General features: G+C 36.0%; 1 protein-coding gene across 2 annotated transcripts in view; it reads left to right on the forward strand.

Annotated features, from left to right (window-relative positions):
• The window catches only part of ZNF407 (zinc finger protein 407), a 467,858-nt gene that overhangs the window by 243,161 nt on the left and 205,346 nt on the right, over positions 1-19,351 (forward strand). The gene's annotated exons all lie outside the window — the stretch shown is intronic.

A 19,351-nucleotide genomic window follows, 5' to 3' on the forward strand; every position in this document is an offset into this window, starting at 1 on the left:
CAGATGCTATTCTGTTAGAAAAGTTTTCTCTGACTGTTTAATTGCAAATAGTACTCCACACCCACATAGCAGCTCCTTATTTGCTTGATTTTTCTTCATGGCACTGACCTGCGTGTTCCATATTATGTTTATTCAGTTTTTCCAACCACTAAGAAAGAACTCGCAAGGAGAGCAGAAACTTGGTGTTTGCTTGTCCATTGCTGTTATCATCAGCACCTGGATTAGACAGTGTCTGAAACTGCATTAGGCTCTTAATAAATATTTCTTAAATGAATGAGTGATTAGAATTCAAACTGTATATCTGGAGGCCAGTAAAAATAGTTCCCCTGATAAGGATTCTTTGCGCTTGTCTGCTGTTACTTGTGGTGTTCTGTGGTCTGCATGGAAAACTATGGTTCTCCATGATATACATTTTGAAGATAAATTAACGTTTAGAAAATGTTTAAAAGTATTTTTATAAACTCAGTTCCTAGCAGTGATATCGTAATAGGACTGATTATTCAAATGTCTTTTCTTAAGTATAAATTGTACAGTTGTTCCTGGGAAGTGTTTATGCTTCATGCAAGTATGATCTATGAGACACTTCATTACTGCCATGAGTTCCCGTGATTCCTGTACATACTGCTATGAGCCACAAGTTACTGACACATTTCTTTCTTTTTTAACAAGCAGAGAACATGTATAATCATGGCAGTATTACCTGATATAAAACATTTATATTATTTGTCATGATTCTAAAAATTAGAGAAATGTCATGAATGGTTACACATTTCTATGTTATACTTATTTATGTTAATTTGAAATGTTTTACATTATGAGAAACTTGGGAGTATGGGATGTGACCCAAGCGCAAGGGCGCAAGGCTGTGCGTGAGGTATGGAGCATGGCAATTGGTACTGGTGACCAAGATTAATGAAACTCAGATGGGTTTTAATTAGTGCAGCTGCAGTCATCAATTATCTACTGAACACAAATATTGTTATATTTGGGAAATTCTTGATTTATTTTATTCCACTGGCCAGCAGATTTAGATGAATGAGTTCTCATCATAAACATTCTGAGAAAAATCGCCAGAGGCCACAGTTTATTATTTAGGACACAATCAGCAAGAGTGAACAATACAGAACAAAACGATGCAAAGTGCCCTTAGCCTTCATTTGGAATTCTTGCTGAAATGTTCGGCTCGTACAGGTTGTCAAAAACATTAGGGCATCTTGAACAAAAGTTAGAGCAGTCTATCAGGAAAGGAATGTGCAACTCTTGAGTATCCAGACTGTGCTCAATAACAGACACCAGAGCACATGCACTGAAAGGGTAGCAGCCGCATGGCAGTGCTTGGGTAATGGAAGCGTCTCCTGCTGCACTCCAAGGACACACTGTTGCAGGAGCATGGACAGGCGCCTACAGTGGCAGAGAATAGGAACGCTGAGTCAGGACTTTCTGGTCTTAAAAACATTCCGTGTTTATCTATATGCATGGATGCGTATGCTACACACACGCGCGCACACACACGCTGCTGGCTTTATTTTTCTTTTAAAATAACTTCAAAGAAAATTTAAAAGTAATTTTTAAAATTTATACCCTTGAATTAAACAGGTATGAGAAATATGTATAACTTTTGAGGAGAGGGAATATTATTTATACCTAAAAAAGAACCATGATACATGTCAAATTGACAACTAGCGATATCAAACTGAGATAATTTTATAACATTTGTAAGTTAAATTTGGAACAAAATCTGGAATTATTTTTAGAACAAAGACTGTATAATATAAATTTTTATCATTAAATATAGTAGCATTATTTCTGAGCATGTTTTCTCATAGTTTGTAATTTAATATCTTGAGCTTTGCAATTTAGTGAGACTATCTGGTAGAGTTTTGTAATAATAGCTACACATTAAACATGATTTCATTTCTTCACTTTCTCATAATATCAAATATCTGTCAAATCTTAATCAACAGAAGGGGGCAAATGAAGGAAGTGAACTTGGGTGTACATTCTCGTTTTCAATTGGAGTGTAAGGTGGTACCCAAGAAGGCTGTTCTGAAAAATGAGGTGTAAGTCATAACCAAGGCTTCATAAAAAATCAATTGCAAATAATGTTTTCAAGGTTTGTGATGTGATGCTTGATTTATATTAGGTTAGGAATAGTTTACTTCTGAAATACATTTATTATAATTTTCTATACCTTGTATTGTGTATACAATTTCTGTTGTATAATAATTTCATAGTCAACTGGTTCTTTAATGGATTAGTCAAATTAATTAATATCACAGTTTAATCCAAATTGTGATTCCCTAAGGAACAAGAAACTGTGGCTAGTTTCTAAGTGTGGATGATGTCGGCTGGTATTCCTTCTGGCTGAGAAGGTCCACCTTTGTCCCTAGGAAAGGAAAAAACATACCAAATTTGTGCCCATCTTTGCTACACTAGATTAGAATGGCTTTTATCGTATCTGAATTGTCAGAGAGCTTGCAATGAATGCTCCTAGCCACTACTGTTGTCTTTGTATCATTTCATAAATATTGTGATTTCCGAGCATACTTCTGTGGCCTTCATGTTTTATAGAGTAAATCATGGAAAGCTTTCCGTTTTCCAGTCAACAGATGGAGGAGCTTTTGTTCACTGAACCAAGTTTCTTGGGAGGAGGATTTTATTTGTTTTGCATTCATTCATATGTGATTGTATTTGATCACTCAGGAACACATCCTGCACCTCTGAACTGACTTGTCTGAGTGGCCAGACATCCTGAGATAGGGGCCAGAGTTGTCTTCTTTGCATCATTAGGCTTTATAATTATAGATTTTGGTTTATAATTGAATAGTTATTCTTTTTCATAAAGTTTTAAACAATTTAATATGCCTGTGATCTTATCATTCACCTTTAACTGTAACTCATACGTCCTTCATTACAAAGAATCTGCAGGGCTCCCTGTCAGAACCATCTGTACTTCTGCCCATTTCCAGCATGTTGTCGTCGTTGGTTTACTTGTGTGTGTTGCTACTTTCTGTTTGTTCATCCATCCATCCATCCCCACCGTGTGCCCACCCAGCAACCCACCTCAAAGTTAAGGAGACAGTTTTCCAAGTCTGACAAGCAATAGGAGACAAGTGTGGCTTAAGTGTGGTGTGCACAAGGGTAGTGCCAGTAGATCAAGAGAGGACGCGAGCGGGGTTTAGATTATGTCAGTTCTTAGAAGTCATGGTAAGGAACTGGGATTTCGTTTTTGGATCAGTGGGAAGCCACTGGACAAATTTGAGTGACTTTGTGGCAGAATTTATTGATTATTTAGTTCCCAGACCTCTTAACATTACCTGTCACATATTTAATGGTTTGTGAATGTCTGGCGGATGAGTGAGGGAGCCCAGCCTCTCTGGCTCGTTTACAGGGTCAACGTAAGTGGTTTAATGTCTTGCACCACAATGTCCACCCCTGGGGACAGGTGATACAGGAGATAGTGTTTTATGACTAAAAGAGTCCTAGACAAAAGTCAAAAGATCTGTGTTTTGCTACTATCTAGCAGTTTATGGAAGTCCTTAATTGTGTTTCCTTAGTTGTAAATAAGTGTATTAGATTAGATAATTTTTAAGATTACTTGATATTCTAATGTTGTTTGATTATATCTAGTGTTTAGTCTGAGAAATGTGTCCTCTAATCAGCATAGTATGAGCTGCCTACAAGGAGATAAATAGGCATCTCTTACAAAATTCATACTTTTTGCTGAAACAAGTAGTGATAATTTTACACAAACACTTTATTTCCTTGGTTTTGAATCTATAATATAAAACGTTAGCTTATGAGGCCCTGCGACTTTTCTTGCCGAAGAATGAAAAGTCTAAGCTATAGTTATGGCAAAATAATACATTAATTTTCCCATGAAGATTTTGAAAAATAATCTCCCCCCTTTAAAAATACTTATTGAGATTGGATTGTTTTTCTCAATTCCTTTTTTTAATAATCAAATATTTCATACATACAACAGTATATATTACACACCCAGTGCACTACGCAGACACACACACATAGCCTATCTATATAGTATCAAGAATAATGACAGAAACAAACAACCTGATAACACCCATGCAGCGTAAGACATGCACACGAACGGCTACTTTGAAGTGTTCTGTGGGCTTCTCTCTGGCTGCATTCTTTTCATTTCCCCAGAGCTGACCACGGCCCAGATTTCTGTTAATCATGTTAAACATAGATTATTGAAACCCAGTACTAACTTATAGATAAGTGAAATATTTCTTTCTTGTTAGGCCTTTTTATTCTCAATCTACATATAGTTTTCAATTTCTAGTCTTTAGAACACCCCATTATGTGTTTTTTAAAAAAATATTTTATATTTCTTTGGAAACTTATTCTGTTAGTAAATGGAAATGACTTAATAACTCAACCTTTAAATAAGTTGTGCTTAGGTGCCCTGATGCTTTAGAATTCGGGCTCTGGCTTCAGTACAAGACATTTGCAAACCATCAGATCTACTGGCTTTGCCAAGATTGTGTGTTCTGTTTTGTAGGCCAGGGTGGATACCTACGGGAGCTTTTATTTCAATAGGCCACTATTGATTTGAAAACACATTAACTTTATCATGCTAAAGCTTTGTTGATGCTTATTGCTAAAGAAGGATTTTCAAAATCTGGTCCATAATAATAAAGCCAAACAGATGTTTAAAATTGTTTAACAGTCTTTGGAAGATACATGCAACATAATTTAACATTAATAATCACAAAAGCTTGGTACTTTTAAATCCAATAGCCAATTTTTTTTGAACCTTTTATCCTTAGTTTTCATATTCCCAAAAGCCATAATGTGAAAGTACTATTACTTTTAGTGTTTTATACATTTCAAAATAATTTACCAGAATAACAATATGAATAAAATGTTCTGATACTGAATACATACAGATTATGTTTTTGCACTCAGAATCTTGGGGTTATACATTTCTACCATAAGATTTCTCAAAAGTTGCAATGGGTTTTGTAAAAACAGCAAATATCCTCTAGCAAGTATCTTCTGGCCTCTTGTATAATGCATACAACTTATTGTAAATGAACTGTTTATTTGAAGCTTCTCTGAATTCTCTTTGGGGGTAGCTGTGAAGAGGGAGGGTGGAAACACCTAACAACAGGAGATTATTTGGTGTTGGAAGTTATACTTTACATTTTTGCTTCATCCCGTTCAATTTGACTTGATAACACACCTCACACTGCAAGGCGTGCAGAGAACTGCTGTAGTATCACTTTGTCAAAGGCTATGACAACGCCCCTAACAATAAGAGAGTCTCCCCTTTTGTTTACAACACTTACATGTCTTGGCGATTAGAACTTTCCCTTTCTTCTCTGAATAAAATTGTTTTGTACGGACTTTTTTTGTTCTAGTGAGGAGAAGGAAATAAAAGCAATCCTATTTTCTATTACAAATTATCATAAATATTGGAGATGCAGATTTTTCTTAGATCATTAGCATATCATGCTGTGACCCACACCAGAATGTACCATTAACAAAGCAGCCTTCATGTAATTAATGTAAATAATATGGAATACAGCTTGAGTTACCCAGTCAGCCTTGGCAAAAGCATTTGTCACAACGCATCATCTAAGGAGCTCGGCCCCAATTCAAATTAAACTTCATGGGTTCGCCCCTTTATTTTTTCCTCTCACGCTATAAATTCCTGTGAAACATTTATGACTATAAATTTCTTTGAAACACCTATATAGGAGAAGAAAGCAATCTAGTGAGCTGAAATTAAAATTTTATTATTTACTATGCTTCTGCTGGTGAGGACAATTAGTATCTTTATAAAGCCAGAAATGTAGAACCTGGAGATGCAGCTGAGGGTTTTTCTTCCCATCCTTGGAAGTGTTTTCTGTCCTCTGTAGCTGCCAGCAAATCTAAAGTATGGTTTCTGTCTGCCATTTGCTACTATTGCCCTCTGACTCCAAAACACAGAGGAGCATTGTAAATTTTTCATGAAGAGGTTTCAGTCTGTAAAACAGCAAACAGGAATAATGTTTTAAATGCAATCATTGTCAAGTTTGAACAATGTAATTTATCAAGAGAGCAGTTTGTACTATATAATAAGTTTCATATATTAATACAATTTTTCATCTGATGTCAGGCTTCTGATTTATGAATAGCCCATGATCTAAGGTGATCATTGAATTATAATTCAAGTAATAAGAAGCCAGGAACGAGACACTGGAACTGCTATCCTGCGTTAGCTTACATGCCACCAAACCAATTTACTAAACAACCGTGGGCTAAATGATACAGTTTTTCTAATTCAAAGAAGGCACTCGTTAATTAGATAAAGGCTAAAGCTCTCATTATTTTTAAATGATTTAAGAACGGGTAAAGATCTTACAGCTTATACTGCAGCTCTAATAGTTCTCTGCTTACTGCCTTGTAATAAGAGTATTAAAGACAGATGGGCAAGGCCGATTTAAACCAATTACAGCGTTTCATGTACACCAGCAGCAATGACTGTTCACAGGCACCTCAGAGGCTGATATTCGACATGTTTCAGATGGCTAACACAGCACTGATTAATGTGATTTATGAATAATTTGTTTCTTCTGCTAATTTTGGGGGCATAATCATACCTCTGGACTACATTTGATAGTTTCTGAGAATTATTTCATATTCTTCCTTGATATTTACAAGTATTTTATAGATGGTTAACTTTCTGATAGACCAAAGTAAAGAAGCAAATCAATTTATTTAAATCCTTGAACGTATTGAGCACCTGTTAGGTGGTAGGCACTAGGCTAGGCTCTGGGGAGATCTGTAACTCATAAATAAGTTTAATTTTAATTCTTTTGATTCCTGTAATGGAAAGTGGATAACACATTCTACAAAAAAATCAGATCATTATCAGTAATTATTTAAGAAATAAATATAATACTTCAGAAATTCTCATCAAAATACTTGTAAGAAGGTGAATTTGCCTTATAGTAATATCATAGTTTGTAATTATATGGAAATTATGAGTTCATAAAGTAGCTTATGGTTTTTTTTTAAATTAATGAAGTACTGAGTACTTCAGTTCTTTGTCCGTGTACTTTTATTGTTTGATTATATTTGGTTCTATTTTATGTTGATGGCAAACATATCTTATGATGTCTCTTGGTGGTGTCATTCCTTTCGTTGGTATTGTGTTGTGGTTGTCCCCTCCCCTCCCCTCCCCTTTATTCACCTCCCCTCCTCTCCCCTCCCCTTCCTTCCCCTTCCTTCCTAAGCTTCCTGCCTCCCTTTGCTTCCTTCCCTGCCTCCTTCTACCTCTTCCCTTTCTTCCTTCCCTCCCCTCTCTCCCTCCCACCCTCCTGCCACCCTCCCTTCCTCCTTCCTTCCCTCTCCTTCCTTCCTTCTTCCTTCCTTCTTCCTTTCTTCCCTCTCCCTCCCTTCCATCCCTCCCTTCCCTCCCTCCCTCTCTCCTTCCTTCCTTCCTTCCTTCCTTCCTTCCTTCCTCCTTCCTTCCTTCCCCCCTCCTCCCTCCTTCCTTTCCTCTCTCCCTCTCTTCCCTGTCTCCTTTCCTTTTTTCCTGCCTTCCTTCTTTCCTTCCTTCCTCATGACAGAAATAATGAATGTCCACATATTAACACACCTTTTCTGTAAATTTTTTTTATTTTAAATATATTTCCCATGGGTACCATCAGTATAATTTGTTTTTGTATTAACCTGCTCTTCTTTATTGTTTTCTATTTTGTTATTGCCGTGGTCCTCTTCAGACTCAGCTGATTTTATTTATAGAAACCGTCTACTTTGCACAGCCAAATGGTAGCCATACCACTTACCCTTTGTACAGCCAAATGGTAGCCATACCACTTACCCTGAAAGATAGTCACTTGCTGGCTTTTTCGTATAGCTTGAATTTGGCATTCCCTTCGTAAATTTGTTTTCTGTAAGTTGATATAATTTTTGAGGGAACAGATAGTACTTCTGTAGCTGTTTCTTGTGGAGGAAGCAGTCTGGGGGCTGTTGGTGACCATCACTTCTCAAGGCTTGCAGGTCCTAGTGGACTGTGACCTTTGTGCCCTGTTCAGTCATCTTCCACTTTTCCTTCTTGATCTCAGTGTTTCATTTAGTTCTTTCAAAATTGTTGGGCATATGCTTAAAGATATAGCAATAAATTTCAAGATTCAAGAAAATATTAATATATGTCCAGTAATGTTGAGCATGTGCTTAAAATACCTATGAAAGAAGCTGGAAAAGGAAAGGGATAAAGGAGATCGGGAAGGGACAGTTAGACACATGAACCATTTCAGATTGTTCTGCATTTTTCCCTTTTTGCCCTTATTTTTTGATTTTTAAAAATTTTTCTCATCTGAGCAACAAGATATGTTATTAATGGCCCCTGAGTACAGCGAGTTATTTGTTATAGTAACTTTTGACCTGTTTAATAAGTACTCAAGCTCTGTAGTGGAGTTTTTATTGTACTCCACAGTATACAGTTATGAAGTGTGGTACATAATAAAATAAAAGCAATAATGTTGATATTTCTGTGGGATCCATCAGAGCTGACCTGAAGCAACATATTTCATCCGGTTTGTCTGGGTACGCATGTTGAAAGTTATAGCTGAAATTACTAGAAACAATATTGTGCTTATGACTTCTAATTGTTTACCATGATAAGTAACATCACCCTTTGTGATTCGTAAAACTATTTCTATGACAGTTCATTAATGCTGGTGTCTAGAAACAAATGAAAAAGACGAAATACATTATAGTATTAGGCAGTCAGACATTTTCAGCTGAATGTTGGTGTTTCACGTGTAACCGTGGAAAGAACAACTGTGGGTAGTTTTGAAAGAGAACCGGAGAGCACAGGTCAGTTTTTAGTTGTAGGCAGGTTTTATATGTGTGTAATGTTCAGGCCCGTGTTTCATAAAGTAATTAATTTAACTCAAGATAGATTTTTGTAGGAACGTAGAAGGATGGTTTAGGAAGAAGCAAATCTTTTCACGAGAAGGTATAGATTTCACAGCGTTGTCCTGAGAAGGAGAGTTGCTTGATAGCGGAGTAGATTGCCATTTGAATCTAAAAAATACATTTATCTGTGAAAAGATAAATTACTGACTTTGCGATATTATTTATGTGTTTGCTTGTCTCTTTTCCTTATCAGATTTTATGTACCTGGAGGATGGGCCCTGTGTCCTATTTATCTTTGTATTTCCAGAACACAGGATAGGACCTGGCCCATAGTAAATGTTTAAAATGTTTGTTTAATTGACAAATTAATAGTGGAGATACTTGAACGTTTTTCCTTCCAATAGCTCACAAATAGTGTCAGACCTAAGAAAATGAGAAACAAATGGTTTCCTCTCAATGAAGTGAAGATATTCAGTACTCCCTTCATGGCTGCTGCCTCACTTTTTCTTATTAAAAGAGAATATGGCCAGGTACAGTGGCTAGCACCTATAATCTCAACATTTTGGGAGATCGAGGCTGGAGGATTGCTTGAGCCCAGGAGTTTGAGACCAGCCTGGGCAACATTGCAAGACCCTGTCTCTTAAAAAATAAAATAATCCACCAGGTGTGGGGGTGCAGACCTGTGAACCTAGCTTCCCAGAAGGAGGATCCCTTGAGCCTGGGAGTTCAAGGATACAGTGAGTTATGATTACACCGTCACATTCTAGCCTTGGCAGCAAAGCAAGATCCCGTCTCTTAAAAAAAAAAAAGAAGAAGAAGAAGAAGAAGATTTGTAGGTCTTCATCACCCAGACCACTTTGAATGCTTTTATTTGTATGAAAATCACATGCCTGTATTTGTTGAGAAGTATGTAATTGTTAAATAACTAAAGTTTGACCCAGAATAATTTGTAACTTAGGTACTAAATTGCAGAACCTCTTTATTATTATTATTATTATTATTGTTAGGGCTTAGACAAGTAAAAAATGAAATCGTCTATTTTCAGCAAATTCATAATATTTATACAGATACAATTTACTCATTATCTTTCTGCCAACATTTCTGTTGCTGCCAAAGTAAGTTTTAAACCATGTTTTTAGATTCATCAAAACGTATCAGTGTATTAGTTCTGTAAATTTTGTTTTGGGTATCATGGTGGGGATAAGGATATGTTAATTAATGTCAGATGACTTTTCAGCATTCTTTCATCTCAGTGTTGTGGTTTTATAGGACTGTGATAAGTCATTGGCATTTCATTCATTTGATGGACTATTGCAAAAATATTCATTATAAGACATGGCAGCTATAAAAATAGTAATACTTATGTATTACCATTATGTTTTGTGTGATTGTGTTTCATATTTTATAAATAAAACTGTTTAGCTTGAAAGACACTATTATATTTCTGAATTATTTCAGAGGTCATACTACAAATACAGACACATGAATAAGTGTGTTAAAATGGTTCAACCTTAAAAATGTACCTTGGGAGCAGTCACCTTTCCCCATCCCTTGTGTCCACCTCTTTTTATATGGCCTGTAATCCTAGGGTGGAAAAACCTGATTGGACCTCCAGCAAGTACTCTGATGTTAATCAGCCCTAGTGTGCAAGACAGAAAAGCTGACAGTCCAAAACTGCACTTGAAGCTGAGACAGACTGTCAGTCTTCAGGAATGGTGGGGAATGGCCTATTTATGTAATCAGATACTAAACCTGGGAGGAAGCTGTCAGGCACATTCTTGTTGTGTAAGCAGCAGGCAAACTGTGCTTTATCTGACAGACAGTGTGTAAATCTGTCCATGCAAAAATCCAAATGTTTAGTTAGCTTCTAGTCACTGTAATAATCTGCTTATTTTCGTCTGCTAGAGCAATGACATCACTTAGTGGAATGTGCTGCAGACAGAAGGCCCAGATAAGGCTGTGTTAGCGTCAGTCACTCATTCCTTGATTGGCAAGGAGATAAATAGGAATTTACTTGAGGTTTGCTTTCAACTAAAAGAATAGACAACGTGTTCACGACAGGAGTAACTTTATTTAGCTTGGCTATTTTCCATCTGAAGGAAATGGATAGAATACATCGCATTAATTATAGCTTCTGGGAACAAGTAGCCTACCATATCAATAACGATTAAATCATTGTGCCTAAAGGGTATCTTCTTTGAATTCTTAGGATGTTTCTACTGCGATATATATTTAGTTATTTCATTGACTTGTATATTTGTGTTGTGTTCAATACCCTTTCATGTTTTTCATTTAAAAAATACTTTTATTTCATTATTTTCTTACTGTAAATGGTAATGATTTTGTGAATGTGGATATTTATGAATCTGTAAGTTAAATCCTACTCGAGGATAAATTGAAGTTTTTAATTCTGAATTTATGACTTTCAAGTCACATACAGTTACAGACTAATTCAATGGTTTCAAAGGTGCTTAGTGAGAATAGAATATCTTTCCATGATTTAAAGATTAATACTTCATTAGATATTAATTGTGAATAGTATTTTCTTTGATACTCACCCCCTGGATAAGCCTTAGAACTTTAGGAATTTTCTTTAAAAGTTCTGTAAAATTGTTTAAATTTGTTATTAAAATCTTCATTTTGGTTTTATCCAATACATAATTCGTTAACTACAAATAATGGATGGAAACAGTGTTGGTTATTTTAAGCAGTGAGGAAACCTAGGTCCTAGAGCAGAGTATTTTATGACCACTAACTTTACAGAACACACGCTGAAGCTCTCACTCGGGAAAGCTGGCTGCAAGTTGGACTGAGTGTGGCACACACAGTTCCCTGGGTCTACAGATGCTGTTAAGTAGCCAGATATGTCTGGGAGCAGCCAAATGTTTTTCTGAGAATTTTAACAACAGCGATAGGAGAGAAATAAAAAAAAAAACTAAATCATACATTTATGAAACACTGATGTTAACCTTACAGAATAAATGTATAATTGCATTTCTGCTGTTTTTACTATAAAGCTGTAGCTGTTTTTTTGTTTTATTTGCCCAAGTACCAAGATATGAAATGCAGTTATGTAGTACTGTATCGAAGTTATGTATTACTTTAATACATGATGGTGGCTCCACATAATTCGTCAAATTTTAATTGGTTTTGTCACTTGTCAAATCTCCCAAATTGTCAAATAAATTTATTTTAGAATCATACATCCTAAAATTTCATAATTCTAAAGTTTTTCTTCTTTAGCTTTGCTTCCCTTTTGCCAACTCTTATTCATCCTATTAGTCCCTGGTCAGATCTATGTTAATTCAGGTAAAAGTTAGAATTCAGTCAGAGAACTTGTTTACTTTGTAGTAATTAAAATGTGTTAATATTTTTGCCTCTGTTGTTCCCCAGAGGAAATGTTTCTCATTATCTTTCACTTGTTTTTTTGTTTTTGTTTTTGAGATGAAGTTTCATTCTTGTTGCCCAGGCTGGAACACAGTGGCACGATCTTGGCTCATTGCAACCTCTGCCTCCCGTGATTCTCCTGCTTCAGCCTCCCAAGTAACTGGGACTACAGGCACACGCCACCATGCCTGGCTATTTTTTATATTTTTAGTAGGGATGGGGTTTCACCATGTTGATCAGGCTGGTCTTGAACTCCTGTCCTCAGGTGATCCACCCACCTTGGCCTCCCAAAGTGCTGGGATTACAGGTGTGAGCCACCGTGCCTGGCTCACTTGGGTTTTTATTCTAAGTATTTCATACTTCCACCTCTTCTGCTTGTAAGTGACATTGTACGTATTCCTTAGTGCTTGATTGCATATTATTTTGAAGACTAATAAATATCAGTAACTAATATAAACTTATTTACTATGCAAAATATTAGAAATTTGGGGAGATATACAACACAGATCTCTACATATTTCATGAGGTGTTTGTCAACATGAGAACAAGTGCTGCTTCTGTCTTTTCCCACCTCCAGTTCTTAGCTCTTTTGTTTTTGTGAAGAGCATCATGTGAATTCCAGTGGAATGTTTTGTCCTTATCTTTTGGTTATTTATACACCGTAAGTCTCCTTTTATTTGACTAGTTGCCAGTCTAGATTTTATGAAAAGAAAACAAAACCATTCTTTATATTGCTACTGTCTTTTCATGAAGGATTTTTCAGACCGCAGCGAATTAAAGGACCAGAGGTTATTTTACTGAAGACAACAACTCTGTTCTGTTTTTCTACTCTGGTCTCACAATTTTAGATGAGACTTTTCAGTTTAGTAATTGAGCACCTACCATATGTAACCATGATGGAACCTAATTAGGGTATTGGCTACACCATGTATTCTCTATTCTTTTGCTGTTACTATTCCACCACCTTTGCATATCTGTACTTCTGGTTTTATAGTATTGTAAAGTTATACCTGGCAGTGTAATTTATTGTAATGTTACTTTCTTAGTTTTGTTTTTGTTTTTTTTTTTTTTTTACTATCTTAGACAAATTAAATAATAAAGAAACATTGAAACCTCTGTCTCCTGAAAGTCAGGTCTCTTTATTCCTGAGGATAATTAAGTAGCATTTGGACTGCATATAGACTCTAGCAGAAAATATGACTGAGATAGAATTTTTCACTAATTATGACGGTTGGTTAGGCTGCAGCCAGATAGATTGATTACTTTTTTCAAAGATTATTCTTTGATTACCCTTTTCGTTAGAACCCTGCCTTCTTCTTCTGGAAAGGCGTAACCTTTGGTAACATGGCTTCACAAGTTTGGGAGTCATGCTACACCTTATCCTAGGACCGGATTTGGTATAAGGTTAGTGGAAATTAGAATTACAGGATTTTATTATTGGATCATACTTTGAAGATAATTTATTCTAAGTCGACTGACATGTAGAAATTAAGGCTGAAAAAACAAGTAAGCTGCCACTGTCACACAGCTGTGGTGGTATCAGACTTGGTATCCCTTGCACTTCTGTGGCATGAACTCCTTCAAGCAGTTCGGTTTCCAGTTTTGAATATGTCATTGGGAACATAACTTATCAGAACAATTCTCATGACATCCTGAGCCTTTGATAAAATTTAATTATGTAAAATTACTGAGTTTTATGAACATTTCTTAATCCATAATTTTTCTGACCTTACTGCTAGGCACTGTGAATGATACTGAATAATGAAAATCAAAATATATGTCCTTGCCTTCTTTAGAATTATTTAGGGAGTGTGTGAATATGAAAGTAGAAAATAATTGAAGTGTTAATGTTTATGAGACAGTGTTGTGTCAACTTGTGAGTGGCAAATAAGATCTCTGTAAGATGAGGATGCTTGTGTAATGTAGAAAATACAAGTGAAGTCATAAGCAAAGATAGGGCATTAGAGAAAGCCTGTCTGGTCTCTAAAGTTTGCTGATATATTTTTTCCATTGAGCACCTAGAACCATATCCTATAATATGGTGATTGTGTTGTTGCTCACTGCAAAGAGAAGATTCTTTAATTGTAATGAACAGTATCTATAATTAGCTGTCAGCTCCATAGCAGGGTATATTAATATGAGGTCCCTGCATCTGTGAATACTTGAACCATCTCTTAAAGCCTCCGCTCCCATCTTTGCGCAGGTGCTGTACTCACCACTCACCTGGGACGCTCCTTAGGCACCTGGCCAGGTACTTGGCCAATACTCAGAGCTGACCCTGGTGTTGCTTTTACTGCTTTTCCTTCTCCGAGCCAAAAGAGGAGTTGTTGTCATTTGTGTGTGTGTAATTTCTTGGACATTAGTTCATTTCCACCTGAAAAAATTTTTTAAAAAGAGACAGTAGGAATATAAAGAGTTATGTGGTTTTGTTTTCTTTTTATCATGTCTAAACTAGCAAGCAATTTAACTTTCGTTTTTATTCTTTCCTTGCCCATAATTGAAAAAGTCCCTTTCATTGTTAACCTCCTTTTGATAGCTTCAGTTAATTCTGTATGTTAGCTTCCCTAACACTATGCTGAATGCCAAATATAAATGTATTTTATCACCTACATCCTTCCAGTCAGTTTTGGTTATGCACTTAATAATATTATAAAGAAATTTAGTTTAATATTTTGAATGCTGGAAGGTACATAATAAATGATAATGTTATTCTACATGGCCTTTTGTTGCAGGTATTGGAAGATTAGTATAAATGATCTATATCCAGTATTTATTGATGTCTATCTGAATTTATCTTTTCAAAATAACTTAGAATATATGAGAAGTGGATTAAATCTGCAAATCTGTTTTGTAAAAAATTCGTAATTGCACACATCCAACTTTAAAAATAATTTTCTTTTATAGCAAAACTAAGCGAAATTAATATGTAATTGCCTTGCTCTTTGAGATTTTTCCCCAACAATACCTCACATATGTGTGTATTCTCTAGTTTTATTTGTGTTTCGTTGCCAGTTATCTCAAAGACATTGCTTAGTGGAGACATGTGTCAGAAACAGTGAAAAACTTGCTAGTATTTTATTAACTACTTATTGTCAGTTGCATCACAATAACTTTAAAACCATAAAACTTGTTTTTATGTTAATTCAATCTTTGTATTTTCCCTTGAACTTATGATTTACCAAGGAACAAATCAGCTCCCTACAACATGATCTTTTAGTATGTCTGTATGTCAGAATATTATGATTTAAAGCAAGCTGTGATCTATATCGGGCTCTACCGTGTCTATGTTGAATTAGTACTGACTAAAATCACGTCTTGGTGATGCTCCGGTGCACAAGTGCCCCAAGATATTTACTCTGCAAGGGTAGTGTAACTGCAGCTCTTTGGACTGAGGTCTCCGAAAGGGTCAGTTTTGTACTGAACTCTGGGATTACTGGGCAATACATCTCAACCTTTCTAGCTAATCTTACCTTGAGCTCAAATGGTTCCTTAGATCATCCTGACATGCTAGAAGGCCGAGATGATGACAAAGTCCAAGACAATGAAATGCCTAAGTGTGGAAAGCTGCCCTTCCTAACTGCAGCAAATCACACACAGTCACCATCACAGAGGACAGTCCGTTCTAAATCTAGCATATGTACTCCAATTTCTAGAAATTATAGATCCGTAATAGATGCATAAAGCCTATAGGATGAGTTGGCAAACATACCATGTTTGATCATGTATCAGTTGTATGAGTCTGTGAAACACTGTTGGGTATTTCAAGAACCCATTTTGTGAGAAATAATATATATATAATTTAAAAAATTATTTGTATGGAATTTAAACTTGTTCAGTAGAAATATTTTATTCATTGATGTTTAGTGTAAAAGTGGGCCTTGTGGCATGTACCTGTAGTCCCAGCTGCTCTGGAGGCTGAAGCTGGAGGATCCCTAGAGCCCCGTGTTTGAGACCAGCCTTGAAACCGTAGTGAAACGCTGTGTCTACCACAAAAAAAAAAAAAAGAAAGAAATTTAATCGACTATAGTTTGCATTTTGCATAAAATCACATTACAGATTAACAATAAATAGTGATGGTTGCCATCCCTTAACTAATGTCCCAAGTTCAGAGAGTTAAATACACTGGTGTCAGTTAATGGTTCTAACAGGGTTCTAGTATTAATAAGTTTAAATCCCATGTATTTTGTGTCTAATGCAGACACTGTTTATGATCAGCCATGTTGTCTTTGGCATATTAACTTTGTTTAGAAAACTACTATTGTTTTTAAACTATACGATATACGATAGACCTTTTCTGGAGAGTTTGACCTGGCCGGAATTGCTGGCAAGAAACTATGACTTTCTTATTGCTGTTTTAAACAGTTTGTGAAATAATTATCTTAATTTATATTTATAGAGCACTGATGATGTGGACTATAATGCAAAATTGAACATGTGTCCTGTGCCCAGTGTTGTAGAAATACTGACTTGAATACATACCAGGAATAAAAATTCCATGGTCCTTCTGAGGCTCTGGGAGGCTGCCCAAGGCTAGACACTCACTAGCTGCTTTTTCCTCACCAGCATGAGTATCTGACTGCAAATGTGATTTCTGAACCTGTGACATGAAATGAACTGAGCACTACTGTTCTTATGAAACCATCGGGTTTGTTAGTAAAGGATTTGGAATAGTTTGTTCTATGCAGATATACAGTGTTTTTCTATAATGTATGTTTTTACTAGTAAAATTTTATCCAGTAATATTAATGAAATATTTTCTAGTCATGCTATTATATCACTACAGTATAAACTCCTTACTAGGTTTTTCCAGTCTCTGTGCATATCAGTTTCCTGATGAGTTAGACTGTGATAATAAGTTGAATTGGGACAGGTTTTGTTCATAGCTTCCATTAATATGCCAGATCTGTTGAGTATATTGAAATTTAAAAGAAAATAATATGACTAGAGTTGATTTTGTAGTTGATTTCTTTTTATTTATACTTTTCTTTTTTCTGTAAGACTGTTTTTGGTTTTGTGGGTAAAATCCATCGTTATATTTGTTAATTCATTCTAATACTGTAAATAGTCATCTTAAAATAGTGTCATCTTAAAAGTTACCAAAACATTTTCCATTGACATGCAAATGAAACAGAGGTTCTCAGCTCTCTGAAATAACATTTTGTATCATGTATAGGTATATAGCTTGAAGCATAGCAGCCTTGCTATAGCTAGCATGCTGTTTAGTACATTACTTGGCCACATGTTAAAATGATGTCATCATAAATCTTAGATGAGGGCATTGTTACAGGAAGTTTTTCCATAGACATATGTGTATCTGTGGGTTGTATGCATATGTACTGTATCTTTTTGATCATGGACACCTGGGAAAGATAAGGCTGCATTTAGCTCCTTAGAAAATTATAGTCAAATAATTGTGAAAAGCAAGCACAAAGAGAGATAGGAAAGAAAAAGAACAAAAAACAAAGAAGAGATTGTTGGTTGCTTTTGTCATCTATACCAAAGCCAAACTTCTTTAATTATCAAGAGCATTTTAATCTGACTTTTAAAATTGTGCAACTTGATTGCTCGTCCTATGTAGCATGTTCCCCTCCAGCCCCTGTGAACATGCTCACGCATACCACCTGGCTGCCCGGGCCCCAGACTTTGTCTCAGTCACTGCTGTTTCCGCCACACCACTTGGCTGTGTCCTTGAGAGTTGTCTGAAGCCCCATCGTAACAGTGAAGGCTTTGTCAACTATTTCAGTCTGTGTGTATTGATCCTTTTTCTGAACATCTTTTAAAACTTTTTAAAAAGTCCCACATAGTATGGGGTTCTGATGTTCTCATTATTTCAGTGACGTTAGTGTTGACCATTGAATCATAGGCTCCTTTTGGGGAGGAGTGGATGTATTTTATTTATTTTTAGGTTTGTACATAGCATGGATCATTGCTAGACACACAGTAAATCCCCGAACATAATCTCTTATTGGTTGGTTGATAGAGAAGTAGCTGAACTATAATAATTTGAAGATTGTTAGAATTGTGTAGCAAATGTCCAAAGATTGAAAGTTAAGGCATTTGGAATGAAGGCGTAAGTGGGGATTGAAATGCATTTTATCTTTTTACCTCAAATTATGTACATCAGTAAGGATGATGACTTAAAAGAAATTCTCTTTATTTGTTCTTTAAACAGTAATATTAGTCCAATATTAGTAACTACTATTTTAATTTTCCTTACATAAATCCAGTGGCTTTTTACTGAACCTGGAGCAATAAAATTTCATTTAGCTCAGACTAGAGAACTGTGGCAATTTAATATACGTCTTATTCTCCCGGACTTGACTTCTATGGTTAGTTAGGATTGTTTCAACTTCCAAGCCTTCCAGCCCTGCCGTACAGTTGAAAGGGGGTAGTTTTAAAAAGGACAGGGCAGCCTCTGACTGGAATGGGTCTCATATGCAGTATAATTCCTTCCATCTGTTCTTCTCATGTTGAAGTTTTAAAGCTGTGCAAGAAACATGAATAAGTTCAGAACTAAAGCAACTTCTTGGACCCTGAGATTGGAGCTTAGTGGACCTTTGTGTGCCTACGACATTCAATGTGGGTTCTTTTACCCTGTGTAGATGGGGGTTTTTTTAGGGGCAGAAGTGGGGGCATTTGACCTATCACCCAATCGGGCAATTGGTCAACTGCAGCTTCCAGGCCAGAGTAGGCCCACTGCATGTTTCTGTCAAGTTGTATTGGAACACAGCCGCATTAATTTGTTTATGATGTTTTTGTGCTACAACAGCAGAGTTAAGTAGTTGTATCAAAGACCTTACGACCACCAAAGTTGAAAATATTTACTCTCTGGTCCTTTACACAGTTTCCTCACCCCTTATCTAAGATACTATTGTGCTGGTAAGTATCGGATGTATAGTGTCTGGTATATTGGGGAAAATTTCAGCTAAAATTAATTTGGTTGGTCAGAGTTGATGGTCTCTTTGACAAAGAAAAATTTCATAGCAAAGGGATTTTGAAAGATGAAATGAGGTCTTTGAGGGCACAGCAATTGTAATCATTGAATGTTTTCTTTTAGAATGAGTCATTCTCTTGATTCTTAGTAGAC

The sequence above is a fragment of the Trachypithecus francoisi genome, unplaced genomic scaffold, assembly GCF_009764315.1.
Source record: "Trachypithecus francoisi isolate TF-2019V2 unplaced genomic scaffold, Tfra_2.0 Contig01474, whole genome shotgun sequence".
In the NCBI taxonomy this organism is placed as follows: Eukaryota; Metazoa; Chordata; class Mammalia; order Primates; family Cercopithecidae; genus Trachypithecus; species Trachypithecus francoisi.